This window comes from Dipodomys ordii, unplaced genomic scaffold (assembly GCF_000151885.1).
Source record: "Dipodomys ordii isolate 6190 unplaced genomic scaffold, Dord_2.0 Scaffold106, whole genome shotgun sequence".
Taxonomy (NCBI): Eukaryota; Metazoa; Chordata; class Mammalia; order Rodentia; family Heteromyidae; genus Dipodomys; species Dipodomys ordii.
The window spans coordinates 7,859,687-7,868,198 of NW_012267322.1; positions in this window are offsets into that span (position 1 = coordinate 7,859,687).

The window sequence follows — 8,512 nt, forward strand, 5'->3', positions numbered from 1 at the left end:
AAGAACTGCTCGTACTTGTGAAGAATGGTATGGTGAGGTCATGGCAGTCTTAATCTGCTAATACAGTGTGTTTCCTGTTTCCGGACTGAAATGCTAACTGGCTGGTGCAGGAAGTTGCCAAGGTTAAATCCTCCACGTTCAGAGCTGGTGGTGCTAAGTACCTTTCACCTTGGCAGTTCTGCAGTAGTGGCTCCCATTCAGATGGCATGATTTGGAAGCTGAGCATCCTTTCATGATTTGAATTCCTTTAATGCTAGTTTTGTCACTAAACGCAAAGTTCTCTGGGTTTCCCACAAGTAGCATTGGGGGTAGAATTCGAAAGGGCCAGCCCCTGCCTCCTGCATTGTGGGACTTGAACTCTGGGCCTGGGCACTGTCCCTGAGCTCTATACCACTTGAGCCACAGCACCACCTCCAGTTTTCTGGTAGTTAATTGGAGATAAAAGTCTCACAGACTTTCCTGCCTGGGCTGGCTTTGGACTGTGAACCTCAGACCTCAGCCTTCTGAGTAGCTAGCATTACAGGCCACCAGTGCCCAGCTTTTCTCAGTGGGCTTTTGCAAAGTAAATGCTGATTGTGACTTTTTTGAGTTTGTCAGTCTGGGGGTTTGAACTTAGGGCCTGGGCACTATCCCTGAGCTCTTTTGCTAAGGCTAGCACTTTACCACTTTAAGCCCCAGCTCTACTTTTCAGCTTTCTGGTGGTTCACTGGAGTCTTTCTAAGAGTATTGTGGACCTGAAATGAGCATCCTAGAATAACTCAGCAACTTCCACCGCACACCTCTTCTCACATGTGGAGCTGGAGGACTAGGTTCATAAGCAAGTATATTAGATTTCTAGAGTTGTAACTGAACTACAAAATGGGTGGCTTAAAACAATTTAGATTTGTCAGGTGTGGTGGCACACGCCTGTAAATCCAGCACTCGGGAGGCTAAGGCAGGAGGATTCCAAGTTCAAGACCATCCCATCTCAATTTATTGTCATTGTGGTAGGGGCTAGAAGTGACATCAAGGTGGTGGAGGGCTCTTTTCCTTCCCAGGGTTCTGAGGGAATGTTCTGGGCCCTTCTGGCTTCTGGTAATTGCCCATTCTTACATTTCTGGCTCACAGCTGTACCACTTCAATGTCTGTACCATCTCTACATTGCTTTACCCCATCTCTGCCTGTATCTTCCTGTGGCCTTCTTACAAAGACAACAACCATTGGGTTTAAATATTCAAAGATCCCATTTTCAGGGACACATTCCAGGGCACATTCAGGGGCTCTAGATGGAGAAGAGGGAAAGTACTTGAGCCATCTCCACTGCTCTCCTGTGTGACAGAGTGCTACAGAAAGGCCCTCCTGACCAGATGCTGGCACCTGGACATTGGAGGGCTATAGGTAAATAAACTTACCTGTTGAGGTGATAGATCGCAGGAGGGAACTGAGGCAGAGGCCATCCGGGGTCTCAGTACTGCCACTCCCTGGTATTAGATCATTAAGGAAACAGCCCAACTCAGGCTGGACTGCTGAGGGCTAGACCCCTCAGAAAGGAAAGTCTAGGGTTCCCCCAATGGCTAGAGAACCCCTTCTGGCCAAAGTGCTGGCTGAGGGTGAAGGGAGAGTGGACTAAGCAGTGGACAAAGGGGACCACTGGTCGATGACGGATTTCGGAAGTAAGCCATGTGACTGTCATGTGTCTTACGTTGTTCTGAATATCTTGTACAAATTTGTATGTATGTTATATCCATATCCATTGAATGAGGTATCCTTCCCTCTCTCCCCACTTAACACAGCATGATGTATTAGTGATAGTCAATCTCCAAGCCACAGGATGTCAGGGCCACAATGCAGAGGTGTGGTGGGTGCTCTTCTGTGTTTGCTGCCCACTGCAGGTTATATGGCTTAAGGGAATGTGTATGATGGCAAGCAGATAAACTGTGACTGTCAGCTTTGTGGGTCACTTGGCTAGGCCCAGTTCTCCTAATGTTCATCTAGGTGTGGCTGTGGAGGTAGAGGTGTTGGGCAGCTGTGATTGACACCTGCAGCCAGCTGAGTTGAGATGGTCCTCCATGGCTCCATGCACTTAGCTCAAAGGCCTTCATTACAGTGCTGAGATTTCATCGAAAGGGCAGCATTTGGCCTTAGTTCCAGCTCCTGCCTGTGGCCTGGGCTGCTTCCCTGCCCTGTGTGTGCCACTCTCCAAGCCAGCTCCACCATCATCAGCCATCTTGCATACTCCTGATGGTTCTTCTGCTCTGACAGAACAAGGCTGATGCAGGGTTCTGGCTCCAGAAGCATGGGATCCACCTAGCTCTTCCTTGGCCAGTGAGAGTGGGGGTTTCCTCCAGGCAACTATGTTGCTCATTGTCATTGGCCTCTTCCCTGAATGTACCTGAGAACAAAGGCAGGTAGGCCACTTCCCATTGCAGGGGCCATGCTGGGTGGCCTGTGAGGAGGAGGCAGACTTCATCTGGAGGAATATCATCACTGGGCTGGAAGTGGTAAAGGAGGACCTGTCGCCAATCGGTGACATCCGAGAGCCATACTATAGACCTGGTGGCAGAGCTGATGTCAGTCCTCCATTTTGGTAAGAAAACACCTGAGAACATCAAAAGAGGAAAAGATTGAGCAGGTGGTATGGCTCATGTGGCAGAGCACCTGCCTAGCAAGCACAGGAGCCCTGAATTCAAACCCAGTACCACTGGGGGGGGGGAGTTTGTTGGCTTAAAAGTTTGAGTCATGGCCACTTCATTGCATTGTTTCTAGGCCTGTGGTGTGACAGAGCCTCTACCTGGGCAGGCAGGAGGCAGGAAGAGAGACAGGATAGGCATGGGACAACATTGAACCTTCCAGTGACCTGCTTTCTGCAATTAGGCCCTCCCTTCTAACGTTGCCACCACCTCCCAAAACCCCATGAAATCGACAAGTCTCATCCATTTATGAGGCCAGAGCCCTCATGATCCACTCACCTCCCAGGCCTTCAACAGGAGCCTTTGATGACAGTGGAGATTCAAACCTTAACAGTTGGGCTCTCTGGAGCCTAGGGGCCTCTCTATGTGCAGGGATGGGGACTTTGCACACAGCTGGCTGGCAAGCACATCTGTAATACCTTCAATCTCACTGTCAGTGCTGGAGCCAGGCAAAGGCTTGGACAATCCCATTCAGGGCCGCAGGTAGAGGGAGGGAGAGAGGAGGGACAGAAATTGCTGATGGGAGGGGCAGGGTTTTCAGGGTGGGAGAGGACTGCCTGTGCTCGGGAGGAGGAAATGCCAGGGAGGCGCCACCTAATGGTGGGTCTGTGGGTGAACAGGGCTAGGATGCAGAGGGTAGAGGAGCAGTGTGTTCTGATGCCAGCCCTCTGGTTGGACTGGGCTTAACAGGAGAGGTGGTGTGTAGGGGTGAGGTCAGAGAGGCCATCACAGGGAAGTGCAGGGGTGGGGTGGGAGGGCTGGCGTGGGCCCCAGCCTTGGGGGCCAGCACATCATCTCCCACCTGTTCTTCAGCCTCAACCCAGGCCCTGTGACACGTGACCTGCTCTGCCACCACATGGGGTTGCTTCACAGGGCTCGGTAGCCCATTACCTGGGTGACCCAGGCACCTGGTCATACTGGCTAGAAGTTCCTAGAAACCAATATGTTGTTTGTAAATGTATTAGATACATGTACTTTTCCATTGTAAGAGGATTCAAAAAATCCTTTGTAAAACACAAGTAAAAGAGCCAGGCATTTTAAAAGGTTAGGTAACTAAGAATCTGTTACTTATGCAGAAAAGACAAATCTTTCTGTGGTTCCCAGAGCATGAGTGTGCCAGAGATGCTAACTACTAGTCTCTTGAATATGCAGCCTATGAAGATATTTTTTTTGAGGTTTCGGAGTTTGAACTCAGGGTTTCCCATTTGCTAGGCAGGCACTCTACCACTTGATCCACCCCCTCCAGCCTTGTTTTTGATTTTTTGAAATGGTCTTCACTATGTAGCCCAGGCTGACCTAGCACGTGAGATCTTTCTACCTCAGCATCTCAAGTGCTGGGATTATAGGTGTGTACCACCACACCTGCCTTCAGGAGACCATTTTTAAAGATAAAAGCAAAGACTTGGGCAGCTACCTTGGATGCATGAGGCATGTGCCTCACAGGCAGGTCGTGTGTGCATCTCTATGCCTCGCTGGGTCTGTGTGTACGTAGGAGTGTCAGGTGTGTGCATGCATTCATTGGGTAGCTGCTGTTAATAGCAGCATAAAGGCACCAGTGCCTGCTAGCATCTAGCTTGGGTTGTCCAGACACCAGCCACTAGGGGGCAGAAGGTCAATGGGTGTGGGCTGCTTCTTACAGTTCTCCCAATCCTCCACCTCCTGAGTAGCCTCAGTGATTTTTGTTGTTGTTATTGTTGGTGGTGGTCCTGAGGCTTGAACTCAGGGCCTGGGCCCTGTCCCTGAGCTTTTTTCCTCAAGGCTAACACTCTTATCACTTTGAGCCACAAATCTACTTCCAGTTTTATGGTGGCTAATTGGAGATGAGAATCTCCAGACATTTCTACCCAGGCTGGCTTTGGATCAATACTCAGATCTCAGCCTTCTGAGTGGCTAGGATTACAGGCATGAACCACCAACCCCTGGCATAGTCTCTATGATTTTTATTAGTGTACATTCAGAGTACAAGAGAGCTTTCACTGTGACATTTCCACCTACGTATGCAATGTGTGTTGATGAATCCCCTCCTTTTGTTACTCTTCCTTAACCCCCTCCTCATCCTTAAAACAATTTCAACAGGTTTCATTGTTCTATTTTCACACATGCAGACAAATTACTCGGCCATTTTCACCCTCACTCAGACTGTCAGTGCTCTATCTTCTAGCTAGTATGCTCCCAGCCGAGACTGTTTTACCTTCCTGTCATTGTGGGTGTGTATAATCGCACCAAGGGTTGTCACTTGGATATTTCAGATGAGCATATAGCATATTTTGCTCAGCATAACACTTTCTAGTGCTTTTCTTCCCCCACCTCCCTCTATAATTTAAATCTAAATAGGTGCTGTGTTTAATAACCAGCCTGGAAGTTAACCATTGCCTTTCATGAGTACAGCCAGCTGCTCCAGAGCTCCTGGGACTTTGAGAAGCTGCCATTGGTACTTGAAGAGCTCCAAACCCCAGACCCCATTGTAGTTTGAGCTGTGACAATGGCCAGTGCAGTGTGGGTTTCTCCAGGTCATTGACCTCTGTGGGAAGATCCAGCCCCTCCCTCAGGCCTTGGGTGCATTCAGGAGGCTTCGGCCCCTCCCATCCTTCCAGTCATTGGGTCTCTCCCTGCAGCCTGGAGCCACATCTTCCTGCCCCAGTTGGCTGACACCGCTAGCCGCCCTTGGACCTAGATGTCTGCATTATTCCACTTTCTCTTGCTAAGAACACAATAAAGGTACCTAGCAAATAGGACCAGTTATAAAGAAAAGTCAATTTGTTTGGCTCACCTTCTAGCGTAAGGCCAACAGGCTATATCTGGTGATGGTTTCTTGCTGGCAGTGTCCCCAAACCATATGGGGTCTTAATGGAAGACTCAGAATCAAGGAACGAATGCACATGTGTGTGTAACTGCATGTCATGTGTCTTCTGGTCTCCCTCAGTCATGAAGGCTCCAGTCTGATTATTTTATATAATTCGAATCCCTGTTTTAAACAGCCCCTACTCTAAATACCATAGTCAGACTAAGTTTCCACCCTCTGGTACCTCACACGGAGGATCGAAGTCCAGCACGAGTTTCAGAGGGGACAGAACAGTCAGCCTCAGTAAGCCGTCCACTGATAACCCTCCAGAGAGATTCAAGATTTCCAGGAGTCGTCATCATAACCACCCCCTACCTCTTGGAATGAGAGTTAGGGGGCCAGGACACAAACTATGAGGTTAGTGGCCTGATACCCTGATTGCTGGATACAAAGCTCATTTCCATCACCATACTAGTATACTTTCCTCCTTGATGACACTTCCCCTTCCCATGCCTTCATTCTCCTACTCTCCACAGCCAATAATTAAGTTCCAAGTCTTGCTAGCGTTGTTGTTTGCTTGTTTATTTGATTTGGTGGTACTGGGGAGCAAAGTCAGGGTTGTACTTGCTAGGCAGTAGCTCTATCACTTGAATCATGACTCCAGCTCCTTTCTGACTTTATTATTATTATTATTATTATTAGCTTGAACTCTGGGCCTAGGCGCTGTCCCTGAGCTCTTCAGCTCAAGGCAAGCGCTCTACCACTTGAGCCACAGTGCCACTTCTGGTGGTTTATTGGAGATAAGAGTCTCACAGACTTTCCTGCCTGAGCTGACTTTGAACTGTGATCCTCCAATCTCAACCTTCTGAGTAGCTAGGAATACAGGTGTGAGCCACTGGCACCTGGCTTGCCTTAATTATTTTTTGAGATAAGTTCTCACTTTACTTCCAGGCTGTCATGAACTATGATCTTCCTACTTGTGTCTCTGTGTTGCTGGGGATGGTAGGCACACACACTACTGTTCTTAACCATTAATTGAGATGCAAATTTTATGCCTGGGCTTGCCTTGAACCCTAATCTCCACCTCCCAAGCAGTTAAAGCCACCTTGTCTGGCTTTGCTATTGTGTTCTTGACTAAGATCTACCCAAGTGTTAGATCAATAAATCTGAGAGAGGAAGACTGGAATTTTCCACTGGGTTCTGTGTCCAGACATGCCACAAATTCCTCTTCTTGGATTCATGCTCTAAAGCTGTGATTTGTAGGTCACTGAATCAGGTAGAGGAAGACCTTAGAATCGGGCTGGCACCTTGTTGTGTTGTAGATCAAACTCAACAACAGTGCTGTCATAAGCTCTGGGGGAGGAAAAATCAGTGACACTGATTCAATCTTTAGTAAGTTTTCATACTTTGTTCATTATGGATCTTTTTGCATTAATCTTGATTTTCTTTTACAGAGATAATATAAATAGTAAGACCTGCCATTTCAGTCCCTCTTCAACATTGTTTTGTGGCATTTGGGGCATTCACACTCTGTCCACATTCAACAATGACACACCGATTTTCTTCTCCCCAGCCTCTGGCACTCTATATTCCCCATTGCATTTCTTCATGGTATTGCATATAAATGAATCTGAGATTAGAAGCCTATTTCTCTCTGGGGCACAGGGACAGGAGTTAGAAACTGTAGTACTGTTGAGCGCTATTAGAATGTTAGTTCCATGTTGAGTTTTCCTTAAGTCTCTATTGCAAACATCCTTTTAATACTTTCTGGGCACAATTAGCTGTTTGATGGGCCTCTTCCTTGTTGCTGGCAGCCTTGGTCAGGGAACTGCCAGCCAAACAGCAGGTCAGATTGCCTTCATGGCAGCCTACTTGCTTTAGGACACTCCACAGGTGTCCTGTGGAAGCCACTCTGCAAACACTGCTCCTGGTTGCTGAAGCACAATCCCCGCTGCAGAAGACACTATTCCAGCCACAACTGTGCAGCTTGTGCAGTTCACAAGCCTTGGTGAACTTGGGAGCCTGTTGTCATTTTACCTAGGTAAGAGGGCTAGTGGTTTTCCCTGGTGGCCCAGCTGAAAGCTTGTGATTGGTGCAGATCACAATCTTTCATTTGCATGAAGGGCTTTGCCAGGGTTGATGCAAATACCCGTCCCCCCCCCCCCGCCCCCCACACACACCTTGCTTTCTAGCTATATAAGCAGGCTATTCAGTTCACTTTTGTTTTGTTTTGTTTGTTTTTCCAGTCCTGGGGCTTGAACTCAGGGCCTGGGCACTGTCCCTGAGCTTCTTTGGCTCAAGTTTAGCTCTCTACTACTTGAGCCACAGCACCACTTCTGCCTTTTTCTATTTATTTGGTACTGAGGAATCGAACCCAGAGCTTCACGCATGCTAGGCCAGCACTCTACTACTAAGCCACATTCCCAGCCCTCAGCTCACTTTTGAGCTAGCTGGGGAACACCTTTCTGAGCTGTGCCTCTAGTGTTGCAACACTGGACCCATTAAAAGACTTCTTTCAAGTGGTCTTCTCTGGCCTACTTATGATCTTTGTCATTAGTAGAACAGGCAAAGTCTGTCAGCCCATCATCTTGAAGAAAATAGCCAAAAGCTACAGGCCACCCACCCACCGGCCTCTAGAGAGGAAGACTGACCTTGTGGTCAGCCAGGCCACACCCAGAACTGTTTTAGCTATGAATATCTTTTTTCACCCCTGGCCCCAATTTCTCCCTATTTAACCTGAACGTAAATTTGAAGCCCCCATAGATGACTAAAGGTATACTAAAATACCATCTTCCCAGTGCTGCCATGTAATAAATCTCCTTTACCCTTCACCATGTCTCCCCCCCCCCTCTCTGTCAGTTGTGGAGCCTGAACTCTGGGCCTGGGCACTCTCTCCCAGCTCTTCAGCTCAAGGCTAGTGCTCTACCATTTGAGCCACAGCGCCACTTCCAGCTTTTTCTACTTATATGGTGCTGAGGAATCGAACCCAGGGACTCATACATGCAAGACAAGAGCTCTACCACTGAGCCACCTTCCCAGCCCCTGGCCAAGTCTCTGTATT